This window comes from Canis lupus, chromosome 35, assembly GCF_003254725.2.
Source record: "Canis lupus dingo isolate Sandy chromosome 35, ASM325472v2, whole genome shotgun sequence".
Taxonomy (NCBI): domain Eukaryota; kingdom Metazoa; phylum Chordata; class Mammalia; order Carnivora; family Canidae; genus Canis; species Canis lupus.
In genome coordinates this window covers 669,766-686,717 of record NC_064277.1, presented here as the reverse complement: position 1 = coordinate 686,717, position 16,952 = coordinate 669,766, and the positions used below count along the sequence as shown (strand labels likewise).

The 16,952-nt window shown below is 39.2% G+C and overlaps 1 long non-coding RNA gene across 1 annotated transcript; it reads right to left on the bottom strand.

The window, feature by feature from the left end:
- Positions 1-1,640: 1,640 nt before the first annotated feature.
- On the bottom strand, positions 1,641-13,747 carry LOC112659531 (uncharacterized). The gene is made up of 7 exons (XR_003136369.3): positions 13,594-13,747; positions 11,790-11,870; positions 8,300-8,418; positions 7,168-7,213; positions 3,522-5,564; positions 3,210-3,335; positions 1,641-2,054 (listed from the first exon to the last, which is right to left on the bottom strand). It is a non-coding gene; the product is annotated as an uncharacterized LOC112659531 (long non-coding RNA).
- Positions 13,748-16,952: the final 3,205 nt, after the last annotated feature.

The following is a 16,952-nucleotide window of genomic DNA, read 5'->3' as shown; positions in this document are numbered from 1 at the left end:
TTACTGCGATTTATAAATTTTGCAGTTGTATTACGAGGCCACTGACTCTTAGAGGCTGACCCGAAAAGAGAGCCATTAACTATACCACTGTATCTGAGAGAAGCTATTCAGGATTCCAAACAACTAGCTTATTGCTACATATATCATAACATATTAGAAAACTGAGTGGTGTTTGAAGTGTCCTGCACTTTGAGGAGCCATGAACATGTGAGGTTGGTTGCTTGAATAGTAAATTGTCTGGGACATACTCTGCCTTCTGAGTTCCTGAGCCTAATATTTTAAGACAATCTTGTATGGTTTTGCAGTCTCCTCCCACTGCCCTAAATTCAGAGTTTCCATTTCTGGCAGCATTCTCTCTGTTTTATTGATTTATTTATTTATTTATTTATTTTGGTTTTGTTTTTGTTTTTTTCTATTTTGGTTTTTTTTTTTTTATAAATTTGTTTTTTATTGGTGTTCAATTTGCCAACATATAGAATAACACGCAGTGCTCATCCTGTCAAGTGCTTCTCTCTGTTTTAAATACCTTTTGTTAACTAGGTTTAGCTAGTAAGCCAGACTGTCACATTTGTTAGAATTGGGCATAAAGAGTAAATAGATTTGAATAAAGGTGAAGCTCACTTATATATGATACACAAACTTGGTTGCATCTATATCTTTTGTTCTTTACTCCTAAATTTGCTACTGGGTTTCAGATAGTTGAAACTAGAACCTAAATCGCTGAAGATTTTTTTGTTTTGGGTTTGTTTTTGTGTTGTTGTTGTTTTTTTGTTTTGTTTTGTTTTTTGTTTGGTAAGTAGTTTCAATTCATTTTATTAACAATTTTCAACACATTCTTGTCATGATTTTCTGTGTGACATTATTACATTTTACATTTTTTTAAGACTTTCCCTCTTAACAGAGATCGACTTTAGGAGCTGCTGGATAACTCTCTATATGAAGGCAGAAAGACCCCCCTTCTCCCTTAAACTATGAGCGCTTGGAGGTCAGCTTCTAAGTATATTTGTCTTGTGTTCTTCTCTGATCACAGCATATTTTCTCTTCAAAAAAAATTGCAAATTCTCTTTAAGCAACTTTCTAACCCTGTCTAAACAGAAGCTTGATTTGGAGTGTGTGAGTGAAATCTGGGTTCAGCACTTCAATAAAGCACCCATACTGAACTACAAGACCAACAAATCAGTGCTATCTCATCTCACCTCATCCTATTCATCATCCATCATCCATCCATCCATCCATCCATCCAACTGACACAGCTTTTTTTTTTCATACCTATCAGATGCCAGGAACTCTGCTAGATTCTTGAAATACAAAGGAAAATAAATGTGATCCACTCACTGTTTTCATGGCGTCTATCTCACATTCAAGTGGAAAAACTGGGACATAATAAAATCTACTCAATATATCAAGTGATGCCTGAGGACCTCACAGAGGAGTAGAACTGGTATGACCCAAAGCCAACAGCTCATGGTTATGAGATGCTGAATATTTCTCAGAGTCCCCTGTACCTGGGTCAAAGCACACCCTTCCCACAGGCCTCCTTCAGAAAGAAGTCATATGACCATTTCCTATAATGAATTCACCAGTGTCAACCAACCTATACCCAGCACTTGAGTCTTATATATGGTAATAAACCTAAAAGGTGGAGTTCGAAATATCTTTATTATAATTCATATGGTTTTGGTTTCCTTCAATAAGATATTGATAGACACAAACAGAGACATTGAGGAGTATAATATGGTTCTGGAAAACACAAGCAGTGAGGCTAATGCTCTCAATGTTAGAGAGATTCCAGCCTCCACAGCTGTAGCAGGTGAGTCATGAAGTGCAGCTCTCTTTTTAGGTATTTTCATTTCAGGATATTTTTGAGGTGCATAACTTTCCAGAACAGTTCTGAGGTTTGTCCCCGCGGAAAGATCAGCATTTCTCATTCCAAGGCCACCACTATAGAGCAGATGGGCTGGGCACCAAATATGTTTCCAGATTCCCATTCAAGGTGCCCAAGTTCATGATGAATCCCCTTATATCTCTTTCTGCTCCTAGACTCAGATGATGACCTTCAGTGAAGAGGCAAGAGGAGACTTTTAGTGAAATGGAAAAATGTTAATTATTCAATGTTTAGTGATCAAAAGCTGGCTACAAACACAGGATATACTGATACAATTGTATATAAATGGGCTACTACAAAAACATCTACCAAAATCTTAACAGTTATTATATTTTCTTCTTTAAGTTTTTTATTGGTGTTCAATTTGCCAACATATAGCGTAACACCCAGTGCTCATCCCGTCAAGTGCCCCCCTCAGTGCCCGTCACCCAGTCACCCCCATCCCCCGCCCTCCTCCCCTTCCTCCATCCCTAGTTCGTTTCCTAGAGTTAGGAGTCTCTCATGATCTGTACCCTCTTTAAGTTTTATAGTTTATGTTTTACCTATAAATCTACAATCCATTTTGAGTTATCTTTGGTATCAGGTATGAGGCGTGGGTTGAAGCTAATCTTCTGACATACAGAGATACTGTTAGCCCAACACTCTTTTGTTTGTTGAAAAGACTCTCCTTTCTCACACTGTTTATGGACTTTTGTCAATAGTTAATTGACCATAATTGTGACTGTCTACTCTAATTCATCGATCTTTTTGTCTATCTTCAGGTCAATATCACACAGTTTTAATTAGTGTAGCTATATAGAAATTCTTGAAGTCAAGTAGTATGAGCCCTCCATCTTTATTCTTCCCATCTCCTTATTTTAGTTTTGCTAAAAGATTTCAGACATTTGGTATTTAAGGCTTTATGACATTTCTCCCTTTGTATTTCATTACAGAATGACATCACAAGCCACCATAATCCTAACATTAATATTAATTCTATATTGTCTTCTAATTCTTGGTACCTTTTTATATTTCTAGAAACAATTATTTTTTAACACATCATTCCTATTTTTAATTTTTTGAGGAATGTTCAAACTGTTTTCCAGCAGGCATGGAGCCTGCTTCTTTCTCTGCCTGTGTCTCTGCCTCTCTCTCTCTCTCTCTCTCTGTCTGTCATGAATAAATAAAATCTTTTAAATATGCATATTCTTGCCCCTTTTTGTCATAGCTTGACCTTATGTACATGGACTTTATTTCTGAGCTTTCATCTTCTGTTCCATTGATTCGTGTGTTTATTTTTGTGCCAGTACCACATTGTTTTGATTACTACAGCTCTGTTACATACCTTGAAATCTGGAGTTCTGATACCTCCAGCTTTGTTCTTCTTTCTCAAGATTGCTTTGGCTACTTGGCATCTTTTGTGGTTCCATACAAATTTTAGTATTATATATTCTAGTTCTGTTAAAAAATGCTGTTGATGAAGAGGATCAGGTGTTATAAGCAACTGAGGGATTACTGAACTCCACATCTGAAACTATGATGTGCTATTAAATTTAAATTTAAATTGAATTTAAATAAAAATACTGTTAGTATTTTGATATAGATGCATTGTAGGTTCCTCAGAAAATTAAAAATAGAAATACCATATGACGGGTACCTAGGCATCTCAGTCAGTTGAGCATCTGCCTTTAGCTTAGGTCATGATCCCAGGGTCCTAGGATTGGGCCCTGTGTTGGGCTCCCTGCTCAGTGGCAAGTCTGCTTCTTCCTCTTCCTCTTCTGCTGTTCTCTCTCACTGTTTCTCAAATAAATAAATAAAATCTTAAAAAAGAAAGAAATACCATATGATCCAATATTTCCACTACTAGATATTTACCCAAAGTAAACGCTAATTCAAAAAGATATATGAACCTCTTTGTTTATTGAAGCATTATTTATAATAGCAAAAATGTGGAAGCAACATAAGTTTCCATTGATAAACAAATAGACAAGGAAGTGTGATGTACACACACACACACACACACAGAATATTACACAGCTATAAAAAAGGATGCGATTTTTGCCATTTGTGACGATTTGAATGGACCTAGATGACATCATGCTAAGTGAAATAAGTCAAACTGAGAAAGACAAATATCACATGATTTCACTCGTGTGAAATCTAAAAAACAAAACAATGATTAAACAAACAAAAAGCAGAATCAGACTTATAAATACTGAGAATAACCTGATGGTTACCAGAGAGGAGGAGGGAAGAGTGAAGAGCAAAATGGGTGAGGGGGTGTGGGAGATACAGCCTTCTGGTTATGGAATGAATAAGTCATGGGAATAAAAGACACAGCATATGGTATACAGTCGATGATGTTTTATAGCATTGTATGGTGACAGGTGATAGTTACACTTGTGGTGAACATAACACAACATATAGAGTTGAATCATTATGTCCTACACCCGAAACTAATGTAACATGTGTCAACTATACCCAAATAAAAAATTAAAATAATTACTTATTTCTCTCTCCCATTAAGATCACCATCATCTTTCTAGAAGAAAATACAACAAAACAAAGTCACCTGCCTTATTACTTATTATTACTTCTCTTCATCACATCACATCTCTTATTACTTCTTACCTCATAGTACTTCATTACAGAAAACCTCAGCTAAGCATCTACCCCAGAGAGTGCAGAAGGAGAATGAAATTTCTGATAATCTATGACTTTTAATTGCACCATAACAAAACAACTGGGCTATCTTCTATTTGCTGGTATTTTGTTCTTGTGTGAAATTCAATGGATTGAAATTTTAGAAAACAAATCCTAATTTTATCTCTCAATTGCTTTGTGGTTTTGAACAATTCTCACAGCATCTAACTAATCTTCTTATGAGAATTGGGCTTCCTCTGAGTCCTAGCTTGAGATTAGTAAACCACAAAAAGTTATCCTGAAGATACGAAGTGTATGACAAATGCCCTTGGTGTGTGGCTTTGGGAGAAAAAAGGCAACAATATAAGCATCATAGTCTATTTCTGGTGTCACAGTAAGTCACGTAGGAAAAGTACATAGAATTAGGTCCCTAAAAAGGCGAAGAAAAAAATCTATGTATCCAGAATAAAAGAATGATCAGAAGTATGCTGAATCATGATGCAGTTAAAAATTCGACTGGGGGAATTTTCTCAATCTTGTTAGTATGCTCAAGAGATTTAAAGTAAGATTAGAAAAAGGAAACAAAGAGGAGAGAGAGGAAGGAAAACCAAGCAGATGTGCATTAAGGAAGTTACTTTTTTGAAACGTGCAAGGTGTTCCTCTGAGTGGCACCCGACGTGGAAGACTAGTCACAACGTTCTAGGGAAATTGCGCTCTGCCTGTGTGTAGGAGTCATTCGTCAGTGGGAATGCCCCAAGGTGCTCCACTTGTTAAAAATTCATAAGATAAAAAGTACAGACAAAATTTGTAGTTCTCACACCCCTAGAGCCATCTCAGACAATAATTTGACTTAGGAATCATGTCCTGCTATGATTATGATTTAACCCCAATAATAAATGGTGACATTTGTGGAGTATTAACCATGTCTTGGTAACCTAAACACAGTACACGTATTGATTCATTTAATCCTCGTACAAACCACCCTAAAATGTGGATACTATTATTATTCTTACTTTATAGATGAAGAAACTGAGGCCCAGAATCTTGCCAGGGTCACCTAGTTAGAAATTGGCAGTGTTAAAATTTGAAATTAAGTCTCTAAAATCAGAGTACACAACTGTAATCTAATATCACCACTGTCTCACTCGTTTTCAGGCATTATCCATTATAAAATGATTGGATTCTATACAAATACATACATCACACATGACAGCAACTTTGGGTTATACAAGTAAAATTGACATTAATTTGACCAATCAGCACTGTCTCCGCTGGTTCCTCAGTCACTTCCCATTCTAGGTAGCCACCACCATGTTATGCCAGCCCTAACACAAACAGATTCATTTTCATCTTGAGTTCTCAGGGTCCCTCTTTCCCTCTTCCCAGAAGTCTTTCCCCATCTTCTCTAAGTTCTGCTTTCCTCCCGGCCCTGCTGCACACCCAGGTGGATACCCAGGTGACACCAACTTCTCACTCCCTATCCTGGTACTAGGAGTGCTCGTTTCTTTCTGAGCTTCTCTGAAATTTACTTTGTCAAACAAGAGTCAAGATGGCAAATTAAAGTTGTTTTTCTTAAAGAATATTTTTTGTTTAGATGTAACACATATATAGAAACACATAAAATGTGCCCTGAATAAATTATTATTAGCAAACATCCTAGCCACCACCCAAGAAGAAAACTGTACACTGCAGGGATGAAAGATGTTCAAGGTGTTCCAGGTGGAAACAACTGCAGGTACAACGGCTCTGACACAGGAGAGCTTGAGTGTAAGCGGGCTCTCATGGGTTCAGACTGAACACTGTTCTCCTCCAGGGACTGGATCTAGGGTTGGCTTCCCAAGCATACATCCTGGGCAATCACACAAGATCTTGTGCTCAAAAGAACCCCGTACTTGGTCCTTTGCTGTCACCATCTTGAGATTTTTTAAAAAATATTCTTTGACATTTTTGTACAAGGAATTCCTCATTTTCATTTTGCACTACAATAATTTGTACCTACAAATTATGTAACTCGCCCTGGCTGGGCCTGTATTTAGAGTAGAAATGGCTAATTCTCCTTCCATGCTGGCTCTTCGCTGGCCTATTCTGATGGTTAAATGCCACAACTGTCTCCAACTCCAGTCCTTACACAAACCAAAGTAGGACCATCAGAAAGATAGTTGTTTGTTTTTTTTTTTCCCTCTGTCTTCTGCCCAGACCCTGATAGCAGTTGGCTCCCAAGGGCTTCTCCACTTATCACAGAACCCAGGGCTCCCATCATGAGCGGAGAGTGGCCCTTCTTTCTTCTGGGGACTATTTATTTATTTAAAAGATTTTATTTTATTTAATATTTATTTAATAATAAATTAACATCTAAAATAGAGAAAGAGAGAGAGAGTGAGCATGAGTGGGAGGAGGGGCAGAGGGAGAGACAGAGAATCCCAAGCCGACTCTGCACTGAGCCCAGAGCCTGATGCGGGGCTCAACCTCATGATCCTGAGACCATGACCTGAGCTGAAACTAAGTCAGACACTTAACCAAGTAAGCCAACCAGGCACCCCTGTTCTGGGGACTTTTAAATGTTTGTGTATGTTACTTGCATTTTCATTGTGAGGTAGCATCTGTTTCTAGCCTTGTGATGGCTGCTATAGAGAGTATATGAATAAACAATGACCTCTCACCTTGAGGGTTACCCTTTGGTCGATGGTCTTTATTACTTCTCTGTCGCTAAAGGTAATCAAGAAGTCCATTGGTAAAAAAAAAAAAAAAAAAAGAAGAAGAAGAAGAAAGAAGAAAGAATGAAAAGAAGAAGAAGTCCATTGGTTAAGGTGTTCTTGAGCCATGTTTTTACAGTACTGAATAATAGCTACGGCTACATCCTTGCCCTTTGGTCAACACATTGAGAAGCCTCAGGATGCCTCATTATGGGTCATGGTTGTCAGCAGCACAAGTGGACAAACCTACCCTGATCTCCTAAAGACTGTACACAGATCTCCTCCTGAAGACCTAAGTCACTCCTCCTGTGTCTGTGAAGGTCTAAAATACAATACTTCTTTGAAAAGAACCTTGAGCTACAGGCTGTAAAGTGAGAGACGGAGATGGGTGCTCCAGGTGTCTCTTCATTTCTTGATGAGCTAGAGCACATTTCTGTGGTCACTTCAGCCCTCCAAGTAAGGACAAAGTCAGGCACAGCATGCCTCTTAGGAAGGAAGCCTCCATCAAGTTGAGGCAGCCATCATCACTACAAATGTTTCAGAACCCTACTCTTAGCATCATCATTCATTCATGAAATCATTAAATCAGTCTCTTTCATTCACTAGATCATTGGCTCATGTATTGCTTCATTCAACCAACATTTACTGATATCTTATATGTCTCAGACACTGTGTTGGGCAGAGAGAAGGACATAAGAGAAATTACAGTCATGGTCCTGCCCTCAGGCAGCTCACAGCTTGCTTGAAGGGCCTCCACTTACAAGAAATAGTTAAAAACAAAAATCAGAACTGTAAGGTACTGGTTGTAGAAAATCCTGGTAAAATTCTAAGATGGGCTCCTAACTCTGGGAAACAAACTAGGGGTGGTGGAAGAAGAGGTGGGGGGTGGGGGTGACTGGGTGACGGGCACTGAGGGGGGCACTTGACAGGATGAGCACTGGGTGTTATGCTATATTTGACAAATTGAACACCAAAATAAAATAAATTTATAAAAAAAATAAAGCTCTTGTTTCTTTGGGAAAAAAAATTCTAAGATGGGAACCATCAGGGAAGGTGTCACTGAAGAAGTGCGATTTAGACTGGCTCTGACGGTACGTACAGGTTTTGAGTAGATAGAAGAGGGCATTCTAGGCAGCGAAACAGCAAGAGGGTTTGGCAGGAATACACCTGATGTGTGTGGTCCGCAGGAGCTGGCTCGCCTCCCCAGAGTGGGCTAACCTACCAAGGAGAAATGGAGAGCTTTGGAACAAGGCCGAGACTTTCTAGGTTGGTTTTGGAAGTATCAGAGAGTCGCTCTGTGTCCTTGAGCAACCGTGACGAAGTAACAAATCTAGTCCTGTATGGTTTTAGGACGACAGCTGTTTGTAGGGAGGACTGGCGGGAGGAAGTGAGTCAGGAGGCGGAAGTCACCTGGAGAGGAAAGGGCAGACTAAGGGGGTGGACATGGAGAGAAGAAATGAAGCACAGCTAATGACTGGGGAGGGAGAGGGAACATTTACAGCGAAGAGTGAAGTTTCTAGCTTGGGCATTGTTACGGGTTGAACTTTATTCCTCTCAAATTTATATGCCTCGGTGTCCAATATCTCAGGATTTGACCTTATCTGGAGACAGGGTCTTTACAGAAGTTATCGGGTTAAAATACGGTTATTAGGGTGGGCTCTAAACCAATGTGGCTGCTGTCATCCTACAAAAGGGAGATTTAAAGACAGACACACACACAGTGAGAAGTCATGTGAAGACGAAGGCAAGGGTTGGATACACCAAAGGTTGACAGCAAACTACAAGGGACCCTCAGATGGAACCACCTGCCACCACCTTTATGTCAGACTGCTGGTCTCCAAAGCTGCGAAACTATACATTTTTGCTTTTGCTTTTCAAAACAGAAAAGAAAGAACTGTGTTCTGAAATAACATTAATTCATAGACAGGCACCAGAGGCTTGTTTTATCTTTCAGAAAACTCCTGCAGAGACATGGCCAAGCCTGTATGAGAGTCCACATTCAAAGAGGAAGGAACCCTACCCACAAGGGCCCTTCTGTTAAATTTCATGGAAAGATCTGGATTTGTTACCTACATTAGATACTATTAGCCAACTCAGGTTTCATTTCCACCAAGTAAGGAAATGAATAAGTTACTTGGAAATAAGAGTTGGGTTTATAGGATCACTGAATATATATATATATATAATGATTTGGGGTTTGGGAACAACTGTCATTAAAACAAAAATGTTTCATGAGTGAGGAGTTAACCAAACACACCACAAAGGGTGCCTTGCTCCTCTCCCACAATCATATGGCTCCCTCTAGAGGATCCCTTTGCCACTCAAAAGTGAGGGGGAAATTTTACGGTTTCGCCCACATTAATCTATCTTCCTGTCAACTGCTGCCCATAACTGTGGGGCAAAGAGTCACTGAATATGGTTTGTGGGGTGAAATTCAGATGAAGCTTCCAGTTAAAATGCCCCTTCCTTTGTAAAGCCTTTCTGGATCTCCCCAAGTGGTTTGTCACTCGCTCACGTGTGTTGATACATTATGGAACAAGATATAATTTATGCGTGTCTGTCTTTCCCTTAAACCATGAACCCTTGAGTATATATTTATTTTCTTACTCATTTCTATCTTGCACCTAGCCACAGTGCCTAGCACGTAGTAAGTGTTCAGTAAATATATATCTGTTGACTTAATAAATCAATGACATGCTTGCTAATTCATTCAGTCTCCTTCCTATCACATACAAATAAAATTTTGGCACCTTCAGGATTAATATGCTGTAGGTCAGTGGACTTGTTTCTGATCTGTAAGAATCAAAATATTGGAGGATATTAATCTTTTGCAATATAGTTTAAAAGAGTTAACGTATTATGGGTTTTTTTTTTTTGGAAGAAATAAAGTATTAACAGGAAATCTAAAATCCTAACTTATATGCTAAAAATTCAGCATCTTTTGTCACAGATAAGCACAGGACCCAGTGGGAAGAAACATAGGGTAGTAAAGTTTTGATGTGATGTGTGATTTATTGATAAAGCCCAGGAGAGCCCTAGGCTGCCAACGGCAATGGGAAGAATTTAGGGGCAGGGTAGCGCTCATTTAGTGGTTCTGATCGGAAGTGGAAGACCTCAGGTCCTCCAAAGGAGTCACAAATGGCGCGACACGTTGTACATGACATACAGAGAATGAGAGATTTTAGAGACGATCTGGCCCAGTCCTGTCACTAATGATTCAGGACCCCACAGCTACAGGACTCAGAGCCCTCGGGTCAGAATTACGCCTTCAGATTCAGGAGCATGAAAGTGAGAACTCTGACCTCTTTCCTGCTGCCATGACCAACCCTTCTTTAAAGTGTGAAGCTGTGGTCTATGTACACAATGGAATATTCCTCAGCCTTAGAAACAACAAATACCCACCATGTGCTTCCACGTGGATGGAACTGGAGGGGATTATGCTGAGTGAAGTAAGTCAATCGGAGAAGGACAAACATTATATGATCTCATTCATTTGGAGAATATAAAAAATAGTGAAAGGGAAAAAAAGGGAAAGGAGAGAAAATGAGTGGGAAATATCAGAAAGAGAAATGGAACATGAAGACTCCTAACTCTGGGAAAGGAACTGGGGCGGGGGGTGGAAGGGGAGGTGGGCGGGGGGTGGGGGTGACGAGCACTTAGGGGGGCACTTCATGGGATGAGCACTGGGTGTTATTCTGTATGTTGGCAAATTGAACACCAATAAAAAATAAATTTATATAAAAAAATAAATAAAGTGTGCTCGAGGCCACGGGCCGGAGGGAGGCAGCTGGACGAGCGGGCACCAGGCAAGCAGAATGGACAAGAGTTGTCAGAAACCCAGGGTGGCCGCCCTGTGAGGTGCCTCTAACCACAGAGGCAGGGCAGGAAAGTTATTTTTGGATTGGTTATGACTATCAGATCTGGGATTTGGGTGCAAGCATTACTCATAAGTGAGCAGAGTATGTGTCTCAGCTCTGGCCCTTAGCAGCTAGCTGACCTCAACAGGGGACTTACTCGTATTCTCTGCACTTTACAGCTTCAGTGACTTGGTCTGGTATCAGCGTGACTACTTGTTCTGCTGCTGCTGCTGCTCAGAAGCAGGTTGACTGGAAAAGTCAGTTACCTCCTTGTTCTTCAATTTTCTCAAATGTAAAATAAGGAAAGTAAAGTCATGTGCTCACGGGGTCGGTGTGATGGTTAAGCAAACTAACGCACCAAAGAGTGTAGGACCGTGTGTGGAACATAGTAACTCCTCAGTAAACTGCCTACTATTATTGCTGGCTTCACTTTGGGGTTGCCAACACACAGACTTGTGCCTAGGATCTAGTGTGTGTGAAAGTGCCTTCAACCTGAGAAAAGAGATTGTGAATGTGATAATTTTGAAAAGTAATCTACAAGTGGGCTTGGCTTGTAGGTACTTGATAAACAGTGTATTTTTAATGGTTATTGAACAATAGGGAGATATGATTGCAAACTATCAGGTCTTGCCTTCAAACTTTCATGTTTGGGTTTGGAATCATTCTCATAACTTGCTTTTTATGTGCACTTGCTCCTTATCCATCAATCAACAATTGTTTGTTGAAACTTACCCTGTGCCAGGGTCTCCCGTCAGCTTTGGTTAAACAGGGATGAGAAAGAGAAATATTTCTTATCCTTTAAAATTTGCAGTCCTGTGGGAAAAATAAATAGTAAACAAATCATTACAAATTGGTTTTGCAATAATGTTAAAGACTATTGGTGTAGGATTTCTCTTACCCTCCATACGAGCTAGTAAATCTGCCTGTTACTGTTCCACGGATGCGGACAGACGATACCAGACTTCTGGGTCAGAGACCAAGAACTTGATCACTTGCAGCGCAACAAGAAGCTCACTCATCAGCCTGCTTGTGTCGGTTCCCTCTGCTAAATCGTCACCCAGGTGATGTCATGGGCTCAGATGAATGCTCTGCGCACAGAGCCTTTGCGTCGCGACTAAGGAACCCAGAGCTTAGACAATCTCCTGCTTCTACAGCAGGCAGCAAACAAGCCTACTCTTTGGAGAAAAATGTTACCTTATCTCTCAAGGTCACTAACTACCCACACAACCCTGAGGAGTGGCCCACCTAAATGGCCTTGCAGCTCAGCATTCCCAACAAGACGTGTAACAGATCAAAAGGCCCAAGAGAGTCATTTCTTCTAACAAACATCTGGTAGAGAAAAATAATAATAATAATAATAATACCCATAACCCTATTACTTACACTGTTACTTATCACTGTTTTCTTGCATCCCCCCAAGAATTTTCCTATGTACATGTGTGTTTATATAAACACGTGTTTCCTATATACGTGTGTGTATTAGAGTTACAACCATGCTTCATACACTACCTAATGTTCTGCTTTATTCATTTAACTTTGCGTCACAAACATAAACTCAACACAGCGCTCACAATTATACTTCAGTGAGTACATCTGCCTGCTTCACTGTGTTGCTGGACCATAATGATTAGACTTTCAGGGTTTTTTAAGCTTGTTTTTTAGAGCAAGCCCTAAACACAGTAAGGAGAACAAGTGGGAGTGGGAGGAGAAGATTCCATACGCCGTGTTTGCTTCTCAGGGGTGTAGTTGGCCTTCCTGTGCCCCCATGCTGCCACCATGTTTGGGATATTCATCCCAAGTAGAGAAGAACTCCTAGAGGTTTCAGATACTTTCTGCTCAGAGAAGAAAATACCTGGTTAACTGCATCCCACTGCAGCAGTAACTTTGAATGCTATCCTACATCTTTCATTCCAAAAGAAAATGTCAAGGTCAAGCAATAACAAAACCAAAGGAAAGGCTCTTTAATATTGTGCTTAGAGTCCTAGTTAGGATACAGAGCTGCCCCCTGTACTGCAAATAATATTTCCATGCCATGGTGGCCCTTGGGGTTGGTTGAGACCTTGAAATAAGATTCTTCATCAATTTCTTTTTTTTTTTATGTTTTCTCTCAGACATTTTTTATGTTTTCTTTCAGACATTTTTTCATTTTTTAATAAATTTATTTTTTATTGGTGTTCAATTTGTCAACATACAGAGTAACACCCAGTGCTCATCCCGTCAAGTGCCCCCGTCAGTGCCCGCCACCTAGTCACCCCCACCCCCACCCACCTCCCCTTCCACTTCATCAATTTCTGCATCTTTGAAATATATAGTTCTCACCAACGCATTAATAAAATCTTTTCTCTTCAATAGTTGTGGTTCTTTTTTAATGTAAGATCGATATTTGTTTCAAGGTTCCAACAGAAAACGTGATTAGAGTATTTTGAAATTAGGACATTTGAGCAGGGTTTAACAAAGGGCCTGCTTATAAAAGTGGACAAGAAACCACAAAGGAAAGTGAAGCTTATTCCTGCCCTTGTAACAAGGAAGCTCTTACCACTCCTAAGTGTACTGAAAGCCCAGAACCCAGAAGGAGAGTTGAGTAGAAAGGGCCATCTAAAGAGGAATAATGATGAACTCAGCTAATGCCAATACAGTTGGGTATGAAGGAAAGCTGCTCTCCTCCTTGATCTCATATCCTCCAGGATCTCCACTGGCCAACACCAACTAGAAGCTGGAAGGCAAGGGGCCATTGTGTGGTCATTCTGGTCAGTTACCCATGGCACCAGGAAAGATGGAGAGTAGTCCTGGAGGGGCAAAGGGAAGAAATCTGGCACAAAATTCTTGAGAGGTATATTTCTCAAAGGGTGCACACCATATTCTAAATTCCTAGCTTGGTCATGATGTGAGCATGGAAATATTTCTCATCTGTAAATAGGAATAATAATAGCATGATTTAAATGTAGCTAGGATCACTCCAGGAAGACCAGCCTTAGAAAAGATACTAGAAGAAGCTTGTGTTCATGAGAAGGTAGCAGAAGCCATGTGGGTGATTTGAAGGTACTTTCCCTAAGATGGTACTCTCCCCAATTCACCTTGCTCAACTTGAGCAGCTGCTGCCTCTGGAGAACCACCTTGGGGGTGCGAGGGGGTGGAAAGCAGCAGAGGGTACATGAAGCAGCTTACTTAGCATGCAGTTCCTGGAAATACCTTTTTCTCCACTGCTCTTTAATTGTCAGTAAGGAAGCTCTGAGCTACCTGTCCAGCACCTGTTTGACCAACCGTCTCTCCAGCTGTGGACCACTCAGAAAGGAACAAAAACAAAACAAGGGCACCTTTTTCCCCCCTGCCACCAGAGTGTGGGTCTCTCACCTTCCTGCTACTCTTTGCTTCTTCAGACTAAAGTGGAGAGGAGACTGGGCTTCAGGCAGTCTCTTCTGGAAGCAGAAAGTTGATGTTCAGAAGGAAGCCTTGTGGTTGTTGAGTGGAAGATGTTTCCTATTTCACTAGTAGGTTCTTTAGTTTTATGCCTGTATCCACATGGGAATTCAGAAGCGGAGTGTGGGTACGGAAAGGAGTAAGGCCTGAGTTGGGAGGAGAGGCAAAGAATCAAAGCCTCAGGTCAGTGACTTAATCAACATTATGGTTTGCCCCCTGCACATTTCCATGAATTAAAGCTAAGAGATATGCGATTATAATTTTCCCTAAATACAGTTTCAGTGGTACCCAATTATAGAAGATGTGTAAAGAAACAGTAAGATTCCTGGCTTTGTTGGTGCCTATGGCACTCTTGGGCTAGCATTTTCTGAATCTTAAAACTGAATGAGATATGAAACATTGGAAAGGTTGTAAGGTTGGAGAGCCTCAACCCTCTAGGAAGACCATTTGTCACTTCCACTGATAGAAGCTTCATTACCCTTTAAGCAGCTTGCTCCTTTTTAAACAATTATTTTTGTTAAACTTCTTTAACAAATGATCGACATTTTAAAAAAATTGTACATATATAATGCATATGACTTGATGAGTTTGGCTCTAGGTACACACCCATGACCATCACATAACATGATCTACGCCATAACATGTCCATCTCCTCCAAAATTTCCTCTCGTTCTCTTTACTTCTTATTACTATTGTTAGAAATCGTTACCTCATATTTAGCTGAATAGTCAAAACACTCTATAATGTAATGTTCATGTCCAAATAAGCCTCTCTACATCGCTAAATGGAATTAAAAGGTCATAAACTTCAGATATCTTAAATTCAGCCATGGGAGAAGCAATTGATTTTGAGATTAAGTGCTTCACTAATCATTACCCTTGATTAGAAAGACAGGAGAAGGTTAGAAAATATTATATAACCTTTATGATAAATTTTAAGTTCTATTTTATTTTCTATGTTGTCATTTTAAAAATGCGTTTGTGTATTTTTTGTTTTTAGTTTTTTAAATTTAAATTCAATTTAATTAATATAGACTGTATTATTAGTTTCAGAGGTAGAATTCAGTGATTCATCAGTTGCATTAAACATTACGCGCTCATTACTTCAAGTGCCCTCCTGAATGCCCACTTCCTAGGTACCCCATCCCCACCTACCTCCTCTCCAGCGACTCTCAGTTTGTTTCAACCTACAGTTACGTCTCATGGTTCCCTTCGTCTCTGTTATCCTCTTATTTTTCCTTCTCTTCCCCATGGTCATCTGTTTTGTTTCTTAAATTCCACATATAGTAAAATCATATATTTGTCTTTCTCTGACTGACTTATTTCACTAAGCATAATATCCTCTACTTCCAACCATGTCATTGCAAATGGAAAGATTTCATTACTTTTGATTGCCAAGTAATATTCCGTGGTAGTCTGTTTACATATGATAAAACTTTTAGATAATACCAGTACAATCTTGAGATCATGGATGTTTATCATAGGAAATGGTATTTATTGGAGTTTTTCTTGCCACTATGTTTGCCACTGAGGTTTGACCTAATTCCTTAACTTCGCAATGACTAGCTTGCTGATATCACCTGGCTGACCTCTGATGTATTGACTTAACCAAGGACTTTATAGCCTCTCACAGAGTTAATATAGCTAATGGTTTTCCTCTTAGTAAAATATTTTATAAATATAATAAAATGACCATAGTAGATTAACTTTATAATACAAAGAATCTCAATTTTTCTCAATAAGCATAAAGACTAACACATATATAAATTTTATAGGCTTTTAAATTAGCCAATTGTTAGCAGAAATGCCTGTATAATTTATTATCTCATTTTCATATTTTTAAATTTAAGTCTGTAGAGATGTGGAATGTTGACTTCTTTTCCTAGTAAATATTCTACTTTTGACCTGGAATATGCTAGAACCACATGATACTTCATCAGACTATAGAAAAATATCTAAAAGCAGAAGTGACTATTTTCTCAATAAAAATAAGTGCTAATAAATATGACTTTGGTATTAAATGGCAATTAGGCCAGAACAACCTGAACTTCTGCTTTCTGATACTAAGAGTGAACTTGGCTGAGATTAATATTTCACTCACCGAAAACATCAAAAGTATACTCAGAGGAGTTATTTTTTACTTAATGTAACTTTCAAAATGAAAATGAAAGAAATATGGGAATTGAAACATAATTCAGTTAGGTATCTCAGCATGCTGTATAAATTTGATTGCATTCTAAACAAGTTGGTTATGTTATATATTTTAATTTTTCTGTGATTTAATTCATGCTAAGTGATCTTATACAGTTACAAAACAGATTTTCTTTATGTCCACCTTCTACCTAATGAAAAGAAATAACAGATCCTTTTGCTGTTTTCAATATGTGATTCTTCTTGTTTCTTTATAAGAAAAATTTATATAAATTCAATTTGACAACATATAGTATAACACCCAGTGATCGTCCCGTCAAGTGCCTCC